The 26,908-nt window shown below is 46.5% G+C and overlaps 1 protein-coding gene across 4 annotated transcripts in view; it reads left to right on the top strand.

Moving 5' to 3' along the window:
- The first annotated feature begins 9,422 nt into the window (after positions 1–9,422).
- Positions 9,423–26,908, top strand: part of LOC138265798 (phospholipid scramblase 1-like) — a 194,405-nt gene continuing 176,919 nt past the window's right edge. For 2 of the 4 annotated variants that reach the window (XM_069213852.1, XM_069213849.1), the window contains exon 1: positions 9,423–9,576. The gene's annotated coding sequence lies outside the window, so the exon portion shown is untranslated. The remainder of the gene's footprint in view (positions 9,577–26,908) is intronic. The other 2 variants (XM_069213850.1, XM_069213853.1) reach the window with 2 other exon arrangements.

Raw genomic sequence — 26,908 nt, 5'->3', positions numbered from 1 at the left:
CTTGATACCACTGCCAGTGGTTGGGACTCCCTTTGAGCGGGTGGGGATTGACATTGTTGGTCCCCTAGACCCACCAACTGCCTCAGGTCACAGGTACATTTTGGTGGTTGTGGACCATGCCACCAGGTACCCTGAGGCAATGCCCCTCCGGACAGTCACTGCTCCCACAGTGGCGAGGGCCCTACTTGGTGTGTTCACCAGAGTGGGGTTCCCAAAGGAGGTAGTCTCAGATAGGGGCACAAACTTTATGTCAGCCTATCTGAAAGCCATGTGGGATGAGTGTGGTGTTACTTATAAGTTCACCATCCCCTATCATCCACAGACCAATGGTCTGGTGGAAAGATTTAATAAGACCCTGAAGGGCATGATCATGGGTTTGTCTGACAAACTCAGGAGGAGATGGGATATTCTCCTCCCATGCCTGCTGTTTGCCTACAGAGAGGTGCCACAGAAGGGGGTTGGATTCAGCCCCTTTGAGTTACTGTTTGGGCACCCTGTAAGAGGCCCATTGTGCTTGGTGAGAGAGTCTTGGGAAAAGCCTCTCAGAGAGTCCAAGGAGAATGTGCTAGATTATGTGCTGGGCCTGCGGTCACGCATGGCTGAGTACATGAAGAAGGCAAGCAGAAACCTGGAGGCCAGCCAGGAGCTCATGAAGCTCTGGCATGATCAGAAGGCTACCATGCCTGAGTATCACCCAGGACAGCTGGTGGGGGTTTTGGAGCCCGTGGCCCCTAGGGCACTTCAGGCCAAATGGACTGGGCCCCATCCAATTCTGGAGAAAAAGGGTGAGGTCACCTGCTTGGTGGACCTTGGCACCCCCAGGAATCCTCATAGGATCCTGCATGTTAACAGGCTGAACCCCCACCAGGACAGGGCAGACATGACCATGCTGATGGTCACTGATGAAGGGAAGGAGGAGGAGAGTGAACCTCTGCCAGACCTCATGTCCTCAAATGCACAAGATGGGTCAGTGGAGGGAGTGGTGCTCTCTCCCAAGTTGACAGACCAGCAACAAAAAGACTGCAAACAGGTTTTGGAACAGTTTGCTAGTCTGTTCTCCCTGACCCCTGGACTCACCAATTGGTGTGTCCATGACGTTGACACTGGTGACAGCTTGCCTGTCAAGCACAAGCTTTACAGGCTGTCTGACCAGGTCAAGGCCAACATCAAAGCTGAAGTGGCTAAGATGTTGGAGCTCAAGGTAATTGAGCCCTCTGACAGTCCTTGGTCCAGTCCAGTGGTACTGGTGCCCAAATCTAATCCCCAAGGTGGGAAGAAGGAATTGAGATTTTGTGTGGACTAAAGAGGTCTAAACGCAGTCACTAGGACTGATGCTCACCCCATCCCTAGAGCTGATGAGCTCATTGATAGGTTGGGGGCTGCCAAATTCCTGAGCACATTTGATCTGACCTCAGGATACTGGCAGATTGCCTTAAGTCCAGGAGCTAAGGAGAGGTCAGCATTTTCCACACCAGAGGGCCACTTTCTGTTCACGGTGATGCCCTTTAGCCTGAAAAATGCTCCTGCCACCTTCCAACGGTTGGTGAATAGAGTCCTGTCTGGGTTGGAATCTTTCAGTGCAGCTTATCTGGATGATATAGCTATTTAGTTCCACCTGGGAGGACCACCTGGTCCACTTGAAGGAAGTGCTTCAGGCCCTGCTTCAATCAGGCCTGGCTATCAAGGTAAGCAAGTGCCAGATAGGGTAAAGCTCAGTTGTGTACCTGGGCCACCTAGTTGGTGGAGGCCATGTACAACCTCTCCAGCCTAAGATCCAGACTATCCTGGATTGGGAGGCTCCTAAAACCCAGACTCAGGTCAGGGCCTTTCTTGGCCTGACTGGGTACTACAGGAGGTTTGTTCAAAATTATGGGACCATAGTGGCCCCTCTGACTGAGCTTACCTCCAAGAAACAGCCTAAGAAGGTCATTTGGACCCCAGAGTGTCAGAAAGCTTTTGACACCCTAAAACAGGCTATGTGTTCAGCACCAGTGTTACTGGCACCTGACTACAGCAATGAGTTGATAGTGCAAACAAATGCTTCAGAGGAAGGGATTGGGGCAGTGTTAGCACAAGTTAATGAAGAGGGCCAAGATTATCCAGTTGCCTTTATCAGCAGGCGACTACTCCCCAGAGAGAAAAGATGGAGTGCCATTGAGAGGGAGGCCTTTGCTGTGGTCTGGTCCCTGAAGAAGTTGAGGCCATACTTGTTTGGCACTCACTTCCGTGTACAAACTGACCACAGACCTCTCAGATGGTTGATGCAGATGAGGGGGGAGAACCCAAAACTGTTAAGGTGGTCCATTTCCCTACAGGGGATAGACTTCACAGTGGAGCACAGACCTGGGACTGCCCATGCCAATGCAGATGGCCTTTCCAGGTTTTTCCACTTAGCTGAGGAGGACTACCAGGGTGTAGGTTAGTACCCATCATCTTTCATCGGGAGGGGGGGGACACAATGTAGGAAAGGCCTCCTTTTTTGCCCTGGTCAACCCTACACTTTTTAGACAGGTACTGGTGGTTACAAACTCTTGGCTGTGCCCGAGGTACTGCTTACCAGTCCCAGGGCCAGTGCTCTGCGTAAAATGGGTATGCAAATTAGGCTAATTATAATTGCCTAAGTTAACCTACCTATAAGTCCCTAGTATATGGTAGGGCATGTAGGTTTAGGGACCACAGCATAGGTAGTGCACCCATAGGTGCACTGCTGAGGTGCCCAGTGTCATTTTAAAGGCAGCCCTGCCTTGCTGGCTGCTTTTAAATTAAAGTTATATGCAAATTCGACTTTGGAATTAAAAGTAGTTCCAAAGTCTTAAACTACCTTATTTTTTACATATAAGTCACCCCTAAGGTGTGCCCTATGTGCCCTTAGGGCTGGGTGCCATGTAACTATAAGCAGGGACTTTATAAAAATAGTTTTATAAGCCCTGGTGAGGTAAAAACAGCCAAATTTGTTTTTCCCTCATTGTAGTAAATGGCCTTCATAGGCTAGAATGGGGAGACTGTATTTTAATTTTTAAAGTCTCCTTAAATGATGCATACCAAGAGTTTGGTATCAAATTAATTGTTGTAATAAATCCCACAACTTCCAGTTGTGGGATTTAATATAGCTTGTTCAGGTAAAGAGTTTTAAACTTTACCTGAAAAGTTGCCAATTTCAGCCCTGCATTGTTTTTGCTGCTTTGCTCTGATTGGCCAGCCTCTAGCAGCCTGGCCAGGCTACCTTGATGAGGTGTGAAGTGGCCTGGCTTCACACAAAGGAATGTGCCTTTGGGAGGGAATCTCCCCTCAGCAGATGGTGAGGTAGGAAGGGGGAGGGCTGCCAAACTGGTCTTCAAAGGCAGAGAAGGACATTTGGAGCAACCAGTAACACCCCCACATCCTGCAACCCCAGACAACTAGATGCCCCCTTGATTAGATTAGGAGAGGGCAGGAGAGGGGTGTGTTTATGATTTTTAGCCACACCAGTGTAACCTCCAAAAATCTGATTCAGCCATGATGGATTTTTGGAGAATGTTGCCTCCTGGGATTGATTTTTGCCACACTTCCCAGGAAGTGGTCATCACAGGGGGAAGGATCCTGCACCTGATTGGAGAACCAGGACCCCCTTGCTTTTCACCCAGGAGCAAGGATAAAACTGGCAGACCTGAACCCACACCTCAGATCCCCATCAGATTCCAACAAGGAAGAACCAAGGGAGACGAAGGACTGCCCTGCTGGACCCCTGGCCTGCACCTGGAACCTGCACTCAGAAGGACTGCACCAGCTGCACACTTGGGCTTCACCACAAGAAGGACTTTGCCTGGCTTCAACTGGTTCAAGGAGGGACTCCCTGTTTGCTACAGGTGAAAAATTGCTATCCAGAGTCCCCTGCACCAACTCCTGAAGAAATCAACCAGCTGGCCACTGCCCAGTGGCCAAAAAGGAGTTTGCGCCAGGTGCATTCTGGGAGCTGTAGTCCGCACCCCCCAAGGACCATCTCAGAACTTCTGGAGCCTTTGGGTGAGCTGTGGACCCCAAAAGAACCTTAAAAGGACATCTGGGAGAAGCCCCAGAAGTTTGGAGAAGTTTGGAGAACTTTTGTAAAAAAGCTCCATAGAGGGACCGACCCACCGCGGCAACTCTAGCCGGCTTGCCTCAACCGCGACCCGGCCTGATTTGCTGGTTCGTCCCGGTAAAGAAAATCTCCGAAAAAGAGACTAAGTCCGAAGGTAAAAAGTTGATCGGGACCTCCCAGCCAGCGTATCCGAGGAGGGCTCCAGGGACGTCGGATCAAGATCCAGGTTTACCCCGGTCGAAGGATTTTCACCTCGAAAAAGAGACTAAGTCCGAAGGTAAAAATCTGCACTGAGGATTCCCGCATTGCGTATCCGGAGAAGGGCTCCAGGAGGTCGGTTTGGACTGGCAGGTTCGTCCCGCTGAAGAAAATCTTCAAAAAAGAGACTAAGGGCCAGATGTAGCAAAAAAACAAATTGTGACTTGTAATTTGCGAGTCCCTCCAACTCGCAAATTGCAAGTCGCAATTTGGTATGCAGAAAGGTGTCTCAGACACCTTCTGCAACTCGCAATGGGGTCGCAAAGACTCACCTCACTAATATTAATGAGGTGGGTCGCAGTTTGCGACCCCATTGCGAGTATGGGCACTCACAGGGATGGTGGCCTGCTGGAGACAGCAGACCACCATGTCCGTGACTGCTTTTTAATAAAGCAGTTTTTTTTTTCTAAGTGCAGCCTGTTTTCCTTAAAGGAAAACGAGCTGCACTTTGAAAAAAAAAAGGAAACCTTTAGTTTCTGATTTTTTCAGGGCAGGTAGTGGTCCATTGGAACACTGCCTGCTCTGGAAAAAAAAAAAAATTTACCAGTCACAAAGGGGAAGGGGTCCCATGGGGACCCCTTCCCGTTTGCGACTGGGTTACCATCCACTTCAAGTGGATGGTAACGGCGATTCCATTTGAATTGCATTGCGAGTCGCAAATAGGAAAGGAACCCCCCTTCCTATTTGCGAGTCGGAAATGCATTTTGCGAGTCGGATCCGACTCGCAATATGCATTTCTGCATACCGGTGAGGCTTTTGCGCCTCACAAACGGCGTTTTTCGCCGTTTGCGACTCGCAAACGCCTTCTTACATCTGGCCCTAAGTGTGAAGGTAAACTTTTAACCGAGGCCTCCCGCGGCCTGTAGCCGAGCAGGGCTCCATCGCGGTCAGCCTTAAACTTTGACTTTGCCCCGGTCGAGGTTCAACCAGATGACCCGATTGGCGCTTTTTGTTTCTAGGCGCTAAAAAAAAAAAAAATCTTTAAAAATTCATATCTCCGGTTCCCCTTATCCGATTTTATTCGTTTTGGTGTCATTTTAAAGATAAAAATATAATCTATTTTTATAAATTGGTTTTGGATTTTTTAACTGTTTCCTGTGTTTTATTTAATTACTGTTTTGTGATATTTGAATGCTTTACACTCTGTCTCCTAAGTTAAGCCTTGACGCTCGTTGCCAAGCTACCAAGGGTTGAGCTGGGGTTAATTTACTGAGACCTAACTGGACCTTAGTGGAGGTTAGTGGCCTATTGCTAAGTGTAGGTACCTACCTGCCCTTACCAATAACCCATTTTCCAACAATAAAAATCTATGAAAATCGCAAAGTCAATGGAAGAGGAACAAAGTTAAATGAATCACAATACAGAATTACTCAAAGTCCCCTAATACCACCATCCTAGCACTATACCCTCAATTTCTAAAAATCATCAAATGTGGTACTACAAATCTAGTTACAAAATAATGGATGCCTCATCAATAAATGGATCTGCAGTGTTATAAGCTGGAACAGCCTTGATTGTAATACCAGGCTTCCTCCGTATTATCAGTGCAGGTTTTTCTGAGTGCGGTGTGAAAATGCGAAATGAAAACACATCATGGCTGTGTTACTGTCCAAAATGGAAGTTAGGCTTAATTCGGACCTAGTTTTGCAAAGTGTAGTGTTTTTGTTTTAGTGCAGATAATGTTTAGCGCACATTTTTATTAAATCAAAATCATATTCATCATGAGTTTAACAATGAAAGTTCTTATGTGATGTGCTTTTACTTAATTGATAAAAAGGTTAGAAAATGCTTCATGGCATGCACAAATCAAGCCTTATTACCGCCAACAAAACAAGGTTGCCATAGTGAGGATGCAAAATAATACAGTAGGGACATTACGAAGTGTCATGTCCCATTTTTATTAGAATTTGTTTTTTAAAATGGTAGCTGTTACCCAGCGAAAATGTTACTTCTGCTATCTGGTTTTACCTCCTGGTTTAGAGCCGTGCTGCAAATGGGCACCAATTTGTTTCTTTACCCTCGTGATTCTGGGCAATCACTATAGTTTGAGAGTATTGTATGTTATTTTACATTTTGATCCCGGATATTTTTCTGGTATGCCTGTTTGAGGTACTGTACATTCTGTGCATCATATGGCTTACACGCCATGAACGACTCTACCATTATTTGACACTCAGCTCTCGGTTTAGGGAAGGTTTAGGGTTCCTCAGTCCTATCTTTAAACAGCCTTTGGTCCTTATTTAAAAAATGAATGGAAAGTACGGTGGCTAACGAACTGCTTCACCCCTGGCTGTGTGTTTCTTCAAATCTTTAAGGATAGATTTGTGCAGAGCAACGAGGAAGCCGATAACGGACAGTGTGAACTATTACAGCTTTACAAAAGTATGCAATAACAACTGAGTCCTGTTCATATTGTTTGCTGCAGTTTCTTTAGTTGAAAGACTTAAGAATGTGAGGCTTCTCTTACAAAAGAGAGGTGGATGAAGGATCTTTATCAATAGGAGCAGTCCCTACCCTTTAAGGCCCAGTCAAGATATCTTCTCGATCTGCCAAGCTGGTGAGCAGCTATTTGTGTTGTGGTATGTTACTACACAGACAAGCAAAACACATCAACCAGCATTCATGCTGCCACCACGCCTCACATTTGACACTATATGAACCAATCAGTGATAGAGGTTGGAATGTAACCTGAGTTTGGAGGTGGAATCTCATTGCTCAGGGCCAATTTATATAAATACACCACAATTTCTGTTGCATGCCTTTAAACAGAACATTGTTTTTCTGAAAATAGACTAGAGCTTTCCTTTCTCCCACTCAAACTCTGGTGCTTTTTTCTGGTTGGTTATTTGCAACAAGAGGATATTTAATTGATAAATGCTTTAGAAATAATAATACCGTACCACACCGTATGTAGTCAAATATTTGCAAAAAAGTACCCTTCAGCCCTTACTTCTCGCCCGCCCCATCCCGCACTCTTGCTGCAGCCCTTCAGATAGCACTTGGATTGGATTACTTTAGTGATCTCATGTTGATGGTTAGCACTCCTACTTTGAAAATGTTTTTAGCTCCACCACATAAAATGTAAGATCGCTGTTGTAAAGTTGCTTTGGGGAGAAGAGCTTAATGTGCATGTGAACAAAAGAACTAGGCGAGGGCGGTCAATCATACCTGTTCCATAATCCCTCTCCCTCTTTCCTGCATCTTGAACGGTCAGGAACACTGAAACATTCAGGAAACATTTCCAAAACAGCAAAAATACTAAAGGCCCGATGTACAGAGCAATTTTGCTGTTTGCAACTGCAAATGGCCTTGTCAATGTAACACCTCTATTTTGCAAGTTGGTGTCATGTTACAAACGCACAAAATAGGGATTGTGACGTGCAATTTGGGAGGGGTGTTCCAAGGACATCCCTTCCTGATTGCAACTCGCAGGCCCATGTATGATTGTTTTGTGACCATTAATGTGGTCGCAAAACAATTGCAGTTAACACCAGTTTCAAATTGGGGTAAGCCCATTCGCAAGTGGGGAGGGACCCCATTGGGACTTCTTTCCCTTTGTAAATGGTAGAGAAAATGTTTTTTAAGAGCAGGCAGTGGTCCCACAGACCACTGTCTACTCTGAAAAAATGAAAAAAAACTTTTCATTTTGATTTTTGAGATGCATCCCGTTTTCCTTTAAGGAAAGCTGACTACATTTAAAAACAAGCATTTTCAATGCAATGGGTCTCGTTTTTGCTCAGGGTAGAGCTATTAGCGTTGTAAATTCCTAAGTGGACTTTTCTTGCCACACAAACTGAAAATAAAAAGTGAAACAGTCGTCATAAGCGTGCTGATTCAAAGCACCTCCATGAGCGCGAAGAGAGAGACAAAAGGAAAAAGAAGTTTGCTCGCAGTCAAAGTTGTCAGCAAAAGTGCAATTAGCCATGTAACAGGGTCGATGGCCAAGGCGGCAACAAATCGGCCCTAAAGAGGGACTAATCTAACGCAGTTACCAACTAAAACGAAGGATTTTTCAAAGGAAGTCCACGAACGAGTGATAGTGATGGGCGTGAGGTGGGCGTGGTTAAAAGCCCAGATACATAACAACCTGTTGGAAAAGCAGCACTTGCACGCTGCTATGCTCGACCTAAAAAACTGCTTTTTTGAAAAAGCAGTCACAGACATGGTCGTCTTCTGACCCCGGCAGGCCACCATCTCTGTAAGTGCGGCCATTCTCAAATGGGTCTCAAATTGCGACCTGCCTTGTGAATATTAGTGAGGCAGGTCCTTTGTGAACCATTTGGGAACCTCTAACAGTGTCTCAAACACTGTTGTAAATTTCAGATTCAGTTCACAAATTATGACTCGCAAAAAAATGCAAATTGCGAGTCTCAATCTTTATTGGTTGTATATCGGGCCCTTAATAAGGCACGTCCTCTGCGACCCATTGACAATCACTAACAGTGTCTCAGACACTGTTGTACATTTCAGATTGCGACTCGCAAAATGCAAATTGCGACTCGCAATCTGTAATGGTACATCGGGACCTAAACTTTTTATGAGGCACAGTTTTGTATAATGTGTCCTACAAATGAAATTCCTACACAGGCGGATTATATGCATTTTTTTTTATTTGGGAGCGACATTTTCTACAGGCATCATCTTGAAACCGACTTTAAACTGTGAATATCCTAAGGTGTTCACTTAATTTATTTTTGAAATGGTCTCTCGCAGAAAGTCACTGTAAATTCCTCCATAATTTGAAAAGTACACAATGACGAGCAATACCAATTTCCTAATAATAAAGCAATCAAAATTAAAGGACAGGTATTTACTTGTACTTGCGCGGCAAACATACAAGGTGCGGGAAGTCACTTTTGTAATATTTATGTTGCCTCATTTAAACGACATAACGATGCTGCAGTGCCGGAAGTACGTTCTTCTACCTGACCAATTAATTCTATTTATTGAGCCCGAGGGACTGGCTGTTTCAATGTGAACAATTAAAACTGGTTCTTCCGCATATCAAAGAAGGAAAACTAATCACAGCAACAAAAGATTAAGCACCCGTGTAACACATGGTTGTGACGATCAGCTGCTCTGTACGTAAGAGGAGTGGTCACAGAAGCGTGCTCTTCCTGTTTAACTTGCGCTCAAATGTTTGTCTTTTGCATTGCGCGTTTAGGAGCGACCAGGGTGGGACACTGCAAACTACAGTTGCCGTAGAGCTCTTACTGTCAAGGTCCAAAAGTCTCCGCCTTCGTTACCAACTTTAGAAACAAGTAAGTGGATTACAGCCCGTGCTTAATTTGTGCCGGTGGTGGGCTCCAGCACTTATTTTTATGGACTGGGACTTTTTTTCATCATCAAAACTTTGACCCAGAGCAAGAGAAAGAAAGACAGAAAGGGGAGAAAGAGAATGATAGGACAATAATTGCAAAGGGAGGAAACAGGAAGAAAATTAACCTGCAAGAGTGCTCCTAAGGAAAACGTTACTCGCCGTACTTCAATTTTTGTAACTAATCTCTTGATCTACCTGTGCTATTCAATCATACCTGAAGGACTGTCCTGCTCAACCTTTCTGTAAATATGTATTCAGTTTCTGAGAGTCCGTTTTTACCCCTGGCTTCCAGATGTGCCTATGCACCTTTAATGTTCATCCTAGTTTTTTCGCCGAATATGGTCTGTGTTTTCTATATCCGTCCTTGACACTTCTGGGAATAAAGGATGCTTGACAGGTGTTGTCTTTTTCGTACCCCCTTGCCTCGTGAGTATTTGGGCTTCTTTCGGTGGAAGTGGTAGAGTATGTCAGGTTCTGTTTCACTCTTATATTTTGCTCCTTCAATAGTGAGATACGTTTACGATTTTAATATTCTGATGCCAATATATATGAATAATAAACCAAGTGTCAGTCCTTTAGCCGGATATATTTGCTAATTTTATGAACTTAGACGAGGTATGTTTCCCTTTACTGCAGTCTGTATTCAATTACAAAAAAAAAATCTTATCCCTTTTTAGGTCGAGCCTTTCAGACAGCGCCAAGATGTCTGATTGCAAAAGACGTATTGTCAGCTTACCAGAAACTTACAGTGGGTTCTTGGCCCACCCATTGCGTATCAATGTGTGGCTTTATTGCCGCTTTAATTTCCTTTTCTTATTTGATGGCTTGAACCACGTGCTACCATTTTTTTCTTTTTTTGTCCTCTTCCAACCCTGGAAAGAGATTATGCTCCTTCTCTTGGCAAAAATAAATCACCGAACAACTATAGGGTGGGAGGGGTCAGGAAAATGACTCGTAATTACCTACAAATGGAGATCACATATCTCAGGGGGAGCCCCGCCCTTGAACGTTCACTTATTTTAGGGTGGCTAAATCGTTTTAAGAGGCAATGTTGACTTGTGTGAGTTACAAAATCTTGGGGTGCTCAAATGGCTGTGATAGGGAAGGTTTGGTGCTGCTATCATTATACACACACGATGGGGCTCCAGAGGGGAAATCAGGGTTGCAAATATTGAGGAAAAAGGAGCTAAGATGAAGGGTGAAGAGGAAAGAAAGCGGATAATCAATTGGAACTAACAGAAGGGAAGGAGATAAACTGAAGAGGAGAACAGCACATGAATGTGGAGAGGAAACGAAGGGCTGTGGTGGAGAAGGGAGAGAGGTGCAGAAGGGAAGGAATTCTAGCATGCCCCAGACAGGCTACCGAGTACTACCGGGCCTTTCACCTCCACTCCACTCCACCTGTCCTTCTTTCAATGAGAGTCAGAGACCCTGGGTGTAGGCAACAGGTGGCAGTTTATAAACATTAAGTCATAAATCATGAGACAGTGATACATCATCATGACAGTAACCAATCATTGATAGATGCTATAAATCATGCAAGAAAGTCAACACAAATCCATTGTACAGTCTTAAATTAGTGATCCACTGTCTTAAAAAAACAGTTTGGCAACACATCAAATATCTTTGACAGCACCATCACACAGGTTCTTGTCCATGCACTGGACATGATAGCCACTCGGTTTGCGCTCTGCAGCTTCTAAGCTTCCCTTGTTATTGATGTGTGACATCTCTAACCCTTTCTGGCCGTGCCTGGGCTGCAAGTGCCGTACCTGCTTTGCAACTATCCTCTCTGGATCTCTCCATTGCGCTCACCAGTGCCCCAGCCATCAGGTTTCCTAAAGACCCCTGCTATGGAACTCTTTCTTTTCCGATGGCCTACCAGCTGCTCTTATGTGCTGTCTCTGCCATGTCTGCTTTGCGACTTTCGCTTCCCGCTCACTCTGTTGCTTTCCAGTGTCCTAGCCAACAGGCCTCTTAAGGACCACTGTAATGGCAATTATTTACTTTCGATGCCCATATGAAGTGTTGATGCCGTTTCCTCATGCTAGTTGTAGCACATCACTTCCACCTAGTTGCAAGCTGAGGCTGCGATGCCCACTGTCCTGGTAGTTGTGGGTGGGTGGGACAAAAATCGCAGTTAGCAATTGATCGCTGACCCTAGGTCTCAGTCTTTTAAGCTTCTGGTAGGGGGAGGGGAATCACACCTTTCTCCCGGTGTTGGTTCCTTTAATAGGGTGCTGGTACGATCCTGAGCACAAGTTTTCCAGCATCAAAGTATGGTTACCTGCTGAAGGGGAGGGGTGGGGTGAGTATGTTCTCCACTTCAAACCCCCAAACTCCTCTTATTCACTCATGCTGATGCCCATAAGGCCTGGAACCCTCAGGCGCATTCTAGGGTGACCAGACATCCTGAATTTGACCGAACTATCCCGTTTTTTCAAGGTCTGTTCCCACGTTCTGACACTTTCTTATAAAACAAAAACAATCCTCCCAGTTTTTAAGGGAGCATCTGGTGAACCTGTACATTAATCACAGTGTAGTGTAGGCTCAAGTTTTAACCAGCCCGCTCAGAAACTGGGGACAGAAGTTAACTTGTTTAGAATCTCTAGCTGTGCTGCCTCACCTCATTCAGGCATCACAGCATGATTTAATGAGGTGTGATTCAGGGTTGCAAAACCCGTTTTCAAGGCTGCGCCCACCAGCAGCCAGACCCCATAGCTTTTCACAGAAAGGGAAGGGAATGTAAGAAAAAAAAATATATATATATGTATATATATATATATATATATATACATATATATATATATATAGAGAGAGAGAGATATGTGTATATATATATATATATATATATATATATATATATATATATATATATGTATATATATGTATATATATATATATATATATATATGCACTCATATATAAATATACACACACACATAGATCTTTGTATATAAGCTGCCCTGAGGCTTAATAGGACATTTAGAGCCTCATTTAGCTCTTGGTGGGACTACTGCCATCTCAATGAGGTGACGGTCCCATGTATTCTGTCAAGCCGACAGAGTTCCAACAACCATATTTAGATGTATTGCAGCTGATTTACCGTGATGGAGCGCTCTACCAAGCCGTCAGGCTGGTAGGCTCCCACCGACCATATTTAGATTTTGCAGTTCTGCAGGCATTGCTTTGGCGCGGAAGGCTGACGGAGATAGTCCGTCGTGGGAGCATTGTATAATGACACTGGCTATGGAATAGAGACAAGTAACACACACAGGCCCTCATTCTGACCTTGGCGGTCTTTTCGCGAGACCGCCGAGTTACCGCCGCGGTGAAGACCGCCGACCGCAGTGGTATGCCGCTGTGCGCATTCCGACCGCTGGGAGCGTTCCGCCGGGAAACCGCCAGCAGCCACACTGGCGGTCGGCGGAAAAGTGGAGACTGGTCAACCTCCACCGCCACGCCAGCAGAACACCGCCCACAGAATTACGACCCACATATCTGTGTGGCGGTCTTCTGTTGGCGGTGTTCTGTTGGCGGTCACCTCCCCATGGCTCCCGTCGCCTCCCGGAGGACCAACGCACAAGGTAAGTTGACCGTCCGTGAGGGGAAGGGGAGGGGGGGTGTTGTGTGATGTGGGCGTGCATGGGGGTGTGCGTGTGAGTGTGTAGAGGGGGTGTGTGAGTGCGTGTATGCGGGCGGGGGGTGCTGCTGTGTCTATGGGTAATGTGTGCTGTTCGGCAGGTGCGCATGTCTGCATGTATGTGTGCGGGTATGTGTCCCCGTTGTGTATGTGTGTGTAGGGGGTGTGTATATGTGCATGTTGGGGGTGTGTGCATGTCGGGGTGCATGTATGTGCATGTCGGGGTGGGGGTGGGGAGGGGGTTCGTACCACCTCTGGGGGGTGGCAGGGGGGTGGAGGGTGTGGGGGGAGGACTCGGGTGGGTAGTGGGGGGTGGGGGAGACCCCTATCAGTGCCAGGGAAGGAATTCCCTGGCCCCGATAGTGCTTACCGCCATGGTTCGCATGGTGGTTCCCGACCGCCAGAAACCGCGGCGGTAGGCAGGGTCATGATACCGTTGGCGGTCTTGGGACGACCGCCGGGCCGGAGTGCGCAAACTCCAGCCCGGCGGTCATGACCGCCGTGGCGGTCGGAGTGGGGAAGTGGCGGTCGATCGCGGCGGTGACCGCCGCGGTCAGAATGCCATTTTTCTGACCGCCGGTCTGTTCGCGGTCCGACCGCCGCCTCTCCGCCGACCGCCAAGGTCAGAATGAGGGCCACAATGTGTACTTTAGTCATATGTGTTCACCTGCATCACACCTACACAACACACTACATACACACCACGATCCTTTGCCATTCCACCAAAACACATGTACATCCTGAAAACACACATTGCCATACATCCTAAACACAACATACGCACATTATTGATAATACACCCACATACTGCAGAACCACAACTACCAACACAATGACACAATCATCTACACAAACACACTCACACAAAAGCACACCTACACACATCGCAGCAAAAACAACAAACAACCACACTCACCTGAATAGTCCACACAGCAACACAACACACAACCAAACATACACAATAAACATCAGATCCACATGCAGTAGCACACATACAGACACAACCACCTTACCCACTCCAGCTCCCACTACTTCAGCCATGCAACCCACTCACACTTCTCCCAAGTAAAAGCTTAGAGGTGTCCAGTAGATGCCCATTCATGAGGAGGACACCCAGGACTATAGGCAGTAAACAAGTGAAGGGCAACACAGGCAGGGAGAATTGTATCATCCAAACACTTTTTACTGTCACATGAGTGGCACTGCCAAGAAAAAAACGTGGGAGTAGAAGTACATGTCTGAAGACCCGATTTCAACTTTCATACAGTGTGTCGCACATTGTGTATTGCACTACAGGTCATTCTGCCATTGGAATGGAATTGTTCTAGTGATAGACATGTATTGAATCACATTCACAACTGGAAGCAAAATAGTTCACTTACAGGTCTGGTTAGACTTGACAGCCCTAGGGGGTCACCCTCCAACTTTTTGCCTAGTTTACCTCCATTTTTCTGACACTGTTTTTGCTGGTTTTAGGACTCTGCACACTTTACCACTGCGAACCTGTGCTAAAGCGCATATGCTCTCGCCCTTAAACATGGTAACATTGGTTCACTCCCAATTGGCATATCTAGTTTACTTATAAGTCCCTAGTAAAGTGCACTACATGTGCCCAGGGCCTGTAAATTAAAAGCTACTAGTGGGCATGCAGCACTGATTGTGCCACCCACATAAGTAGCCCCTTCACCATGTTTCAGGCCTGCCAATGCAAGGTCTGTGTGTGCAGTTTCACTGCCACTTCGACTTGGCATTTAAAAGTAATTGCCAAGCCTTAAACTCCCATTTTTCTACATATAAGTCACCCCTAATGTATGCCCTAGGGAGCCCATAGGGCAGGGTGCTATGTAGCTAAAATGCAGAACATGTACATATGTGCTTTATATGTCCTGGTAGTGAAAAACTCCAACATTCGTTTTCCACTACTGTGAGGCCTGCTCCTTTCATATGCTAGCATTAGGACTGTCCTCATATACGTTTCGAGTGGTAGATTCTGATCTGAAAGGGGTAACCAGGTCATATTTAGTATGGCCAGAATGGTAACAGAAAATCCTGCTTATTGGTGAGATTGGGTTTTATATTACCTTTTTAGAAATGCAACTTTTATAAAGTAAGCATTTCTCTGCATTTAAAAAACATATGTGCCTTATAACCTGTCTCCAGTCAATGTCTTTGCTGGTTGACAGCTCCCTTATGCACTTCACCCAAACAACCACAAACACAGGACACTCAGTCACACCTGCACTCATCTGCATATTGAATGGGTCTTCCTGAGTTGGAAGGGTGGAGAGCCTGACACTTACATTTCAAAGGCTAGTGGCCTGCCCTCACACAATAGACTGCCAAACCCCCTACTGGGGTCCTGACAGTCAGGACTGTAGTGAAAGGGGAACATGTGCACTTCAAAACCACTCTTTGAAGTATCCCCCACTTCAAAGGCATTTTGGGTATATAAAGTGGGTCTCTGGCCCCACCAACTCAGCCACTTTTGGACCTGCATCTGAACTCTGTCAGAAGACCTGCCTGGCTGCCCAAAGGACTCTCTGGACTGCTTTGGTACAAAGGACTGCTGCTCTGCTGTTGCCCTGCTAGCCTCTGATTGTGCTGGAAGGACTCTACCCCCCCCCCAAAGTGCTCGCCAAGGGCCTGGATTGAGCTTGGCTCCTGTTCTGGAGTCTCAGGGACTGAAAAGACCTCCACTGCTAGTTACATCGACTTCAGGGACTTCGGAACAACTTCAGCTACACGAGTGATGCCGCAGCCTGCTCCGGCTCCATGGACCTCGCTGCACAACTACAGCCTGCAAAGCAAGTCTGATGTCGCTGCGACTAAGCTGACATCACCCAGGGTCAGCGCGACACTGCGAAGTCGACACATCACATCCTGACGGACTGAAACCAGTGACCCCGCCGGGTCACAAGGAATCAACGCATTGCGGACACTACCGCATCATTTCCCCCTGCACCTGGACGGAGCCGATGCCACACCTTCACCTGCTTTGCAGCACGGAACCGACGTCTCTCTCCTCAGACACCTTAAGGGACTGACGCAGCACCGACTCCAACTACACCTCTTTTCAACTCCGTGCGACATCCTTGTTCTTCGTTTTCCAAAGGTACTGTACCTGGGGGTCCGTGTGAGTCCGTGACCGGCACCAGTGGTGTCGGATTGTTGGGAACGGCTCTGCCAACGATGCCGTGATAAACCCAGTTGGAGGTATTGTTTTTTCTAGGCACTTTAGCTGGATTTAATCTTTAAAAATTCATAACTTTGCTTGCCTACATTGGATTTTCATTGTTTCAATTGTATTCTATTGAGATAAATATTCCCTATTTTTCCTAAACCTGTGTGGTGTCTTTTTGTGGTGTTTTCACTGTGTTCCTGTATGATTTATTGCACAAATCCTTTAAACATTGCCTTCTAAGCTAAGCCTGACTTCCCAGAGCCACGCTACCAGAGGGTAGGCACAGGATAATTTCGATTGTGTGTTACTTACCCTGTCTAGGATTGTGGTCCCTACTTGGACAAGGGTGTATACCTTTGCCAATTAGAGACCCATTTTTTTACATTGGAATTCAGCGGTGAGGATAGGACTTGTGTTTGTGCAATGCCATACAATAGCTACGTGAACACTACCCACCCACAGTCAAAGATCTTTTTTTGATTTGTTTCTTTTTGCTGTAATTCCCCTGCTTGACATTTTTTAATCTAAATCCTATACAACATGTCTCTGGGTCCGCAAGTGGAGCTGGAGAGTTTGACCTAGCCAAGTTGGAGACATATACTGTTAACCAGCTGGAGGGTTTCTGCAAAGGGATGGGGGTACCTACCCATGGAGCCTCCAGGACGGAGGAGTACCAAAAAGCAAGAGGATGGCTCTCCAGATGACTCACCAGCAGTAATGGGGGGTGACACCCCTGATTATAATCCTCCTGTGAGACCTGGAAGTAGTGTCTCCCATCATGGCTCAAACGCAGAGGAAAGGAGGGAAGGAAAGAGAATTGTAATCACAGTTGGCAAGGTTAAAAACAGAGTCAGAGGAGAGGAGAGCTGAGGGTGAGAAAGCATTGGCAGAGAAGAAACTGATCTTGCTCCACGAACTTTGTCTGAAAGAGCTGGGGCTCAAGTCTAGGGAGTCCGAGTCCAGCAGTGTTGGTAGCCACCTATGCATCCTGGACCTTCTAGAGACAAAAAGGTTTGTATACCCAAGGATGTGGTGCCAAGTTATGTGGTAGGAAGATGACATTGATAAGTGGTTTACTGCATATGAATATGCACTAAGGGCTCATGGGGTTCCTGAAGAGCAATGGGGGTGGTCTTGTGGAAACATGCGCCAATACTTGGGAGGGACATACGTCTTACACTAGAGGTTGGGGATCTGAACAAGTATGCCCCTATGAAAGCCATTTTGACTGCCAAATTAGGACTGCGCCCTGAAAGGTATCGCCAAAGGTTCAAGGACAGTACCAAGCCCCCCAACCAAACCTGGGTATATTTTTTTGACTTCTCTAGTAAGGCTCTGAATGGTTGGGTGCGGGGCAGTAAAGTAAATGATTACATGGGTTGATACAATTTGATCCTAAGAGAGCATATGCTCAGTATTTGCTTTACAGAATTGCGCCAGCACCTAATTGACAATAAGCTGACTGATCCCAGGAAGCTTTTTTGGGAGGCGGGCCTCTGGGCTAGCACCGGAGTGTCCAAAAAGGTATCTGGGGGGGACATCCACAAAAGTGGTCAGGATCCTCACTAAAAGAAAGAGGGGGGAGAAAAACTTAAAAATAAGGAGTTCTCAAAAAGGCCCCCAAAATAATTCTCAAGGGAATGATGGTTACCAGACCCAGTCTGAGTATAAAATGAAAGGGTTCTTTAACAGTAATACAGGGAGGTTTGAACCCCAATGCATTGAGTACACTTAGTATGGTCACTCTAAGGGCGACCCTAAATGTCAAAAGAGGGCACAGCCTCTACTGGAGGGCAGACACCTGGGTTAGTGCTAGTGTAGTGCTCGGGGAGGAGATAATCCCAGTTAGTTTTGGAGAATAGACAGAGGTAACCCTAGTGTCCCTGGCGGATGTGGAAATGGTACCAAAAGCCCACATGCTTGCTAATACTTCCAAGAATAGGCAGTGGGTCACCATTAATGGGCAACGGGTGGAGGCCCTCTGTGACACAGGAGCCAGCATGACTACTATCAGGGGTCAGCTGGTGTCAGAAGGGCAGGTCCTACCGATCACATTACACCAAGTCATAGTCCCTGACAATCGTGAGACCCACCTACCGGTAGATCTGGTTCCCTTTGAGTAGAGGGGAGGGCTCTGGTACTCTAAAAGTAGCTGTGAGTCCTACGATGCCTGTAGATTGTCTGTTAGGCAATGACCTTGAGCACACTAGCTGGCAAGAGGTAGAGCTAAGGTCTCACTTGGAAAGGTTGGGATTACCTGAGTGGGTCTGCATGACCACAAGGTCCATGGCTGTCCGGGAGGGGAGTCAAGGATGTCTGGAGCCTGGGAGAATGGTCCAGACAGCTACCAAGGATAGGGGTAAGGGCTACGGAAAATCAGTCCCAGAAGTTCCTGCAGTAGTTGAATGGGTCCCTGAGGAGGAGGCCCCTAAGCCAACCGGGGAGGACACTGCTGCCCTGGGTGACCTACCTGAGCTTGCTGGGTGGCAAGTTGAGGGTGGGCCAACCAGGGAAGAATTCTGCAAGGTGCAGAAAGAGTGTCCCCATCTTCAGGGATTGAGGCAACAGGCCTCAGCCCAAGCAGCAGATGAAGCCTCAGGTGATCACCTTATCTATTGGGAGAATGATCTCCTTTACAGTGAGCCTAAGGCACTGAAGGCAGGGCAGCATGTGTGCTGGTGGTCCCCCAGTGTTACTGGGCCTTCCTACTGGGCCTGGCTCCCGACATTCCCTTGACAGGCCATTTAGGGCAAGATAAGACCTTTGCCAGGCTTGTCACCCACTTTTACTGGCCCTGAATGCAGATGGCCTCAGATGCATTCTGTAGGTCCTGTCCTACCTGCCAGGCCAGTGGGAAGACAGGGAAAAGACTAAAGGCCCCCCTGATCCCAAGCCCTGTTGTTGGCACCCCCTTTGAAAGGGTGGGCATCAACATTATTGGTCCTTTGGACTCCAAAACTGCCCTAGGCAACTGGTTTATCCTGGTTTTGGTGGACTATGCCACCCGCTACCCAGAGGCAATCCCTCTGAGGATGGTGACTGCACCTGTGGTGACCAGAACTCTGATGGGGATCTTTGCCAGTGTGGGATTCCCAAAGGAGATTGTGTCTGACAGAGGCACTAACTTCATGTCTGCATGCATGAAGTGCATGTGGGATGCATGTGGGGTGACCTACAAGTTCACCACACTCTATCATCCTCAATCCAATGGTCTTGTGGAAAGATTCAACAACACCTTGAAAGACATGATCACAGGCCTCCCTGAGGCCATGAGGCGTAAGTGGGAAATCCTCTTGCCATGCCTCCTCTTTGCTTATAGATAGGTACCTCAGAAGAGGATAGGGTTCAGTCACTTTGAACTTCTGTATGGGTACCCTGTCAGGGGGCCCCTAAGCATTGTAATAGAGGGGTGGGAGAAAGCTCCCAAGAATGCCCCTCAGGATGTGGTCAGCTACATGTTGGCCCTCTGCAACCAGATGCACCGCTTCTGGAAGAAGGCCAAGAGCAATGTCAAGGCCAGTCAAGAGGTTATGAAAAGCTGGTACGACCAGAAGACCACCTTGTTGGAGGTTTAGCCTGGAGACAAAGTTTGGGAAATAGAGCCAGTAGAGCCTAGAGCTCTCCAGGACTGCTGGACTGGCCCACTTGAGATTAAGGAGCATAAAGAGGAGGCCACGTACTTAGTTGACCTCCAGTCCCCTAAGCACTCCCTAAGGGTGCTCCACGTGAATAGACTGAAGCCTCATTTTGAGAGGACTGAAGTCAACATGCTTCTGGTAACAGGTGAGGGTGTGGAGGTGGAAAGTGAACCTCTCCCCGACCGCCTCTCTGCCAAAAACGTGATGGGTCAGTGGAGTGTATCAATCTCTCTGGCGCGCTGACCTTGGACCTTGTAAGGAGACTGCCAACTGCTACTGGAGCAGTACTCCTCCCTGTTTTCCCTCACCCCGGGGCTCACACACTTGAGGGCTCATGATAATGACACATGAGAAAGTCCCCCTGTAAAGAATAAAATGTACAGGTTGTCAGACAGGGTGAAGGCCAGCATCATGGATGAAGTTTACCAAGATGCTGTTCTGGGGGTAATTGGGAAGTCCAGCAGTCCCTGGTCCAGGCCTATAGTGCTGGTACCCAAGGCTGCTTCACCCAATGCCAAGCCAGAACTTAGGTTCTGCGTGGACTACTGGGGTCTCAATTCTGTCACTAAAACTGACGCTCACCCCATTCCCTGAGCTGACGAGCTCATAGACAGGCTAGGCACTACCAAATTCCTCAGTACTTTTGATCTCACATCAGAGAACTGGCAGATTGCCTTGACTGAGGGGGGGCAAAGAGAGTTCCACTTTTTCAACACCTGAGGGACATTACCAATTCAGGATGATGCCCTTTGGTTTGAAAAATGCCCCTGCTACCTTCCAACAGTTGGTTGACGGGGTCCTGGCTGACAAGGATGCGTTCTGCACAGCCTACCTAGATGACACTGCTGTCTACAGTTCCAGCTGGGAAGAACACCTGCTCCACCTCCAAGAGGTGCACCAGGCACCGCAACAGGCAGGCCTGACAATCAAAGCCAGTAAGTGCCAGATTGGGCAGGATTCAATGGTGTACCTGGGTCACCTAGCAGGTGATGGCAAGGTACACCCCCTCCAGGCCAAGATTGAGACAATCACGGCCTGGCAAACACCTAGAACCCAAACAGAAGTGAGAGTCTTTCTGGGCCTTCACTGGGTAGGTTTGCTCAGGGTTATGGCACCATAGCGGCCCCCTTACCAGAACTAACTTCCAAAAAGCAACCTAGGTTGGTGATTTGGACAGACACCTGTCAGAAAGCCTTTGACTCCCTAAAAGAAGCTGTTAGAAATTGAGTCTTTGGTTGGCAGTCAGGTTACCCCCCGTCCAAGCAAGGACCCTCTCTCTAATTAGGGTAAGTCACATACAATCCAAATTATCCTGTGCCCACCCTCTGGAAGCTTGTCAAAGAGCAGTCAGGGTTAACTTTGAAGGAAATGTGTAAAGTATTTGTTCAATAAATCATGCAATAACACAGTGCAAACCCCACAAAAATACACCACACAGTTTAGAAAAATATAGAATATTTATCTGAGTATATTAAGGTCAAAACGATCAAGATTTGATAAATACAAGTTGAAATATCACTTTTGTAATGATAGCGTCTTATAGTTCCCAAAAACAACAATGGTCTCTTGCCAGCGCAAAGTACCTGGTTTGAGTCTAAATTATTCGCACGAGACCGCAGAGGAGGAGATGCATGGAAAACAGGGAGGTGTGTGTCGTTTTCTCCGGGCGCACACAGACGATGCATTGATGCTTTTCCACGCAGCAAGGGTGTTGCACCAATTTCCAGCGGAAAGGCTTGCACCCTCTTCAGGTTGCGGGGCGTTTGGACACCCAGGGGACGATGCAGAGAAATCCTGGGCATGCAATACGAAGTCATAGGAGCTGCGTCGATTTAGTGGGCGATGCGGGGAAATTTCTGCTGCACAGCAGGCGTTGCGTCGATTCTTCTCACAGGAAGTCGGGCTGTGTTGTTCCAGCTTGGTGATGCGTCGATCCGGTGGGCCGTGCGTCGAAGTTCCAGTCCCAACACTGGTGCTGCGATATGCATTTGGGGAGCTGGGCTGCGTCATTACGGTTCGACGATGCAGTGATTTTCTCAATGCAGGGCAGGGTGTGCATCGATTCTGTCCGGCTATGGGTCAATTTTTGCCGCACAAGGAGTTATTTGCAGAGATGAAGTCTTTTTGGCCCTGAGACTTCAGGAAACAGAAGGCAAGCTCAATCGAAGCCCTTGGAGAGCACTTCTCATCAGAGCCTGAGGGCAGCAAGGCAGCAGGGCAACAGCAAGGCAGCAGTCCTTTACAGCAACGCAGTCAGGTGAGTCCTTTAGGCAGCCAGGCAGCTGCTCTTAGCAGGTTGCAGGTTCTGGTTCAGGGTATCGTTCCCAGTAGGTACCTTGTCAAGAAGTGTCTGAGTTAATAGAGTCAGAGACCCAGTTTAAATATCCAAATGTGCTTTTGATGTGGGGTAGACTTCAAAGAGTGGCTTAGAAGTGCACAAGGTCCCCTTTCAGTTCCATTCTGTCTTCCAGGGTCCCAGTAGGGGGCTTGGCAGTCAATTGTGTGAGGGCATGCCACTGTCCTTTGACATGTAAGTGTCAGGCCCTCCACCCTCCCAGCCCAGGAAGACCCATTCAGCTTGCAGATGTGTGCAGGTGTGACTGAGCATCCTGTGTTTGGGGCCGTCTGAGTGAAATGCACAAAGGAGCTGTCAACTAACCCAACCAGATGCAGATTGTAAGGCACAGAAGGATTCAAGTGCAGAGAAATGCTCACTTTCTAAAAGTGGCATTTTTAAAATAGTAATATTAAATCCAACTTCACCAGTCAGCAGGATTTTGTATCGCCATTCTGGCCATAACAAATATGACCCTGTTACTCCTTTCAGATCAGAATCTACCACTCAAACAGTATATGAGGGTAGCCCTAATGTTAGCCTATGAAAGGAGCAGGCCCCACAGCAGTGAAAAAGGAATTTAGGAGTTTTACACTACTAGGACATAAAAACTACACAGGTATGCGTCTTGCCTTTTCTCTACATAGCACCCTACCCTATGGGTTACCTAGGGCCTACCTTAGGGGTGACTTATATGTAGAAAAAGGGGAGCTTAAGGCTTGGCAAGTATGTTTCAATGCTAAGTCGAATTGGCAGTGAAACTGCACATAAAGGCCTTGCCATGGCAGGCCTGAGACATGGTTAAGGGGCTACTTATGTGGGTGGCACAATCGGTGCTGCAGGCCCACTAGTAGCATTTAATCTACTGGCCCTGAGCACATGTAGTGCACTTTCCTAGGGACTTATAAGTAAATTAAATAAGCCAACTGGGTATGAGCCAATGTCACTATGTTTTAAGGGAGAGAGCATATGCACCTTAGCACAGGTTAGCAGTGGTAAAGTGAGCAGAGTACTAAAACCACCACAAACAGTGTCAAAAAGTGGAGGGAGGCAGGATAAAGTTGAAAGTAGGTTGGAAAGAAAGGCTGAATTGGACTAGGAAGTTGGAATAAAAGCAGAGAGTGCACTTCGAGCAGGTCGCCCGAGACCGAAGGAGGGATAGAAGTTCCGGTGGTGACCTTGGAAATGTGGTAACAGTGCTTGATTTAGTATAATTGTAACATAGCAAGTGTAGCTGTAATGCCCAAGTATTATTTTTGTGCAGATTACATGTTTATTATTACTTATTTTATTGACCATGGAAAGATGAAAGGCTGAATGAATCTCCCAGGACTCTAAGCTGTTGCACTGACATCAAACACAGATCCCTATAGTGCATGCATTTGTCCACTAAGCCACCACACATGGCTACCACTTGTGCTTGGTAGTTAACTTAAGTTGGACTGTTCATACTGCTGGTCCCTGTTGTCCACGGAGCTCTCAGTATTCCTAGATCTATCCGTGACTATCTCACACTCTAAGGTTTTTGTTGTATTCTGGAACTTGATAGTACTGTTTATATAGTAGGATGAATAGGCCTACAATTCCCAGATCACAAGCAGAAACCTCAGACTGAATGAGCTGCTCAGACATAGACTTGAGATACTTAAAAGATCTATGGCCAGTGGCAGGCTGCAGCTCGTAGAGGTCAGGGTGCGGTTGTGGTTGTACTAAGTGCTTTGAGGAGGCATTTCACTGCAATTCCACATTTACAGACTCTGCTATGCATGCTCTTAGCTGAAAATTCTAAACAAAAGTCACTCCGTGGTCACCCAAGGTCTAAACAAAAGTCATATGTGAGGGGAACACTGTCCTGCATAACTGTAGTATTTTTCTGTGTCACTCATCCTGTTTTCAACAACCTTTTCTCATGTGGCTAGGGAGGAGGTAGACATGTTTGAGGGAAGGAACAAAATAGATAGTGGCCAGTGTGTCCCTGCAGATCCAATGTACTAAATAGGGACCAGCAAGGGTGACCACACAGAAAGGGCAGATTTCCAACATTATCCTAAACTAAAGACTGCCCTGGAGGTTGGAGGGAATATGTGGCAAAGATACAGATGATGATGATGGGTCTTTCACCCCTGTGGAATTTATTTGCAACCTGACAGCTCTTAATAATCAAGGAGCTGCAAACCTGGGCTGGACTGAATAATGGCGTATTAAAATCAGACAATTGCTTTTATGCTGCGTTCAGGCAAATGTCTGTCTTAACAATTTTATTAGGTATGAAATAAGCAAACAAACAAATACAATCTTGAAAAAGGAATTCCTCTAAGACTTGACAGGAGTGATCCAGTTTATTTACAGGGAGTGCAGAATTATTAGGCAAGTTGTATTTTTGAGGATTAATTTTATTATTGAACAACAACCATGTTCTCAATGAACCCAAAAAACTCATTAATATCAAAACTGAATATTTTTGGAAGTAGTTTTTAGTTTGTTTTTAGTTTTAGCTATGTTAGGGGGATATCTGTGTGTGCAGGTGGCTATCACTGTGCATAATTATTAGGCAACTTAACAAAAAAAAATATATACCCGTTTCAATTATTTATCATTACCAGTGAAACCAATATAACATCTCAACATTCACAAATATACATTTCTGACATTCAAAAACAAAACAAAAACAAATCAGTGACCAATATAGCCACCTTTCTTTGCAAGGACACTCAAAAGCCTGCCATCCATGGATTCTGTCAGTGTTTTGATCTGTTCACCATCAACATTGCGTGCAGCAGCAACCACAGCCTCCCAGACACTGTTCAGAGAGGTGTACTGTTTTCCCTCCTTGTAAATCTCACATTTGATGATGGACCACAGGTTCTCAATGGGGTTCAGATCAGGTGAACAAGGAGGCCATGTCATTAGATTTCCTTCTTTTATACCCTTTCTTGCCAGCCACGCTGTGGAGTACTTGGACGCGTGTGATGGAGCATTGTCCTGCATGAAAATCATGTTTTTCTTGAAGGATGCAGACTTCTTCCTGTACCACTGCTTGAAGAAGGTGTCTTCCAGGAACTGGCAGTAGGACTGGGAGTTGAGCTTGACTCCATCCTCAACCCGAAAAGGCCCCACAAGCTCATCTTTGATGATACCAGCCCAAACCAGTACTCCACCTTCACCTTGCTGGCGTCTGAGTCGGACTGGAGCTCTCTGCCCTTTACCAATCCAGCCACGGGCCCATCCATCTGGCCCATCAAGACTCACTCTCATTTCATCAGTCCATAAAACCTTAGAAAAATCAGTCTTGAGATATTTCTTGGCCCAGTCTTGACGTTTCAGCTTGTGTGTCTTGTTCAGTGGTGGTCGTCTTTCAGCCTTTCTTACCTTGGCCATGTCTCTGAGTATTGCACACCTTGTGCTTTTGGGCACTCCAGTGATGTTGCAGCTCTGAAATATGGCCAAACTGGTGGCAAGTGGCATCGTGGCAGCTGCACGCTTGACTTTTCTCAGTTCATGGGCAGTTATTTTGCGCCTTGGTTTTTCCACACGCTTCTTGCGACCCTGTTGACTATTTTGAATGAAACGATTGATTGTTCGATGATCACGCTTCAGAAGCTTTGCAATTTTAAGAGTGCTGCATCCCTCTGCAAGATATCTCACTATTTTTGACTTTTCTGAGCCTGTCAAGTCCTTCTTTTGACCCATTTTGCCAAAGGAAAGGAAGTTGCCTAATAATTATGCACACCTGATATAGGGTGTTGATGTCATTAGACCACACCCCTTCTCATTACAGAGATGCACATCACCTAATATGCTTAATTGGTAGTAGGCTTTCAAGCCTATACAGCTTGGAGTAAGACAACATGCATAAAGAGGATGATGTGGTCAAAATACTCATTTGCCTAATAATTCTGCACTCCCTGTATCTTCAATGAGTGATAAGTGTGATTTTGGCACCTCAGAAGTGTAAATATAGAAGTTGCAGAATGATTTTTATCCCACTTACTCCATCTTCGGATAGACCACCCTAAATCATGTAGCTTCCATGAGAATGATAAAGAAGAGAAGGAGATGGTGGAGGGTATGGCCACCCCAGAACCCAAGTGAAAGTTCAGTCTACTGGGGAACATCCAAAGGCAAATTGTATGCTTGAGAGATACATCTATGCTTACACAGGAACAAACCCAGCATTCAATGTAAAGTAAGAAAATTAATCCGAAGTGAATGGACCAAATGCTTATATCCCACTCTACTCATTCAACATCCTGAGCTTGAGTTTAATTTTTATATCTATGCATTACATTATGTTAAGCTAGCTGTGCAAATTGTTATGTTTTCCAAGGATTCCTCTGCTATTGAGCCTACAGAGACAAAGGAAGACATTGCCCTCTGTCTGAGCTTTTTGGGACGAACCTGGCCTATCTAACAACTATGCTATCCAGTCCTATGTGAAAGATTTTCATAAACTGTGCTGTATGGAGCAGAAACCAT

This window comes from Pleurodeles waltl, chromosome 11, assembly GCF_031143425.1.
Source record: "Pleurodeles waltl isolate 20211129_DDA chromosome 11, aPleWal1.hap1.20221129, whole genome shotgun sequence".
NCBI lineage: Eukaryota > Metazoa > Chordata > Amphibia > Caudata > Salamandridae > Pleurodeles > Pleurodeles waltl.
Note: the sequence above shows the minus strand (reverse complement) of the source record. Positions and strands in the feature narration are given on the sequence as shown.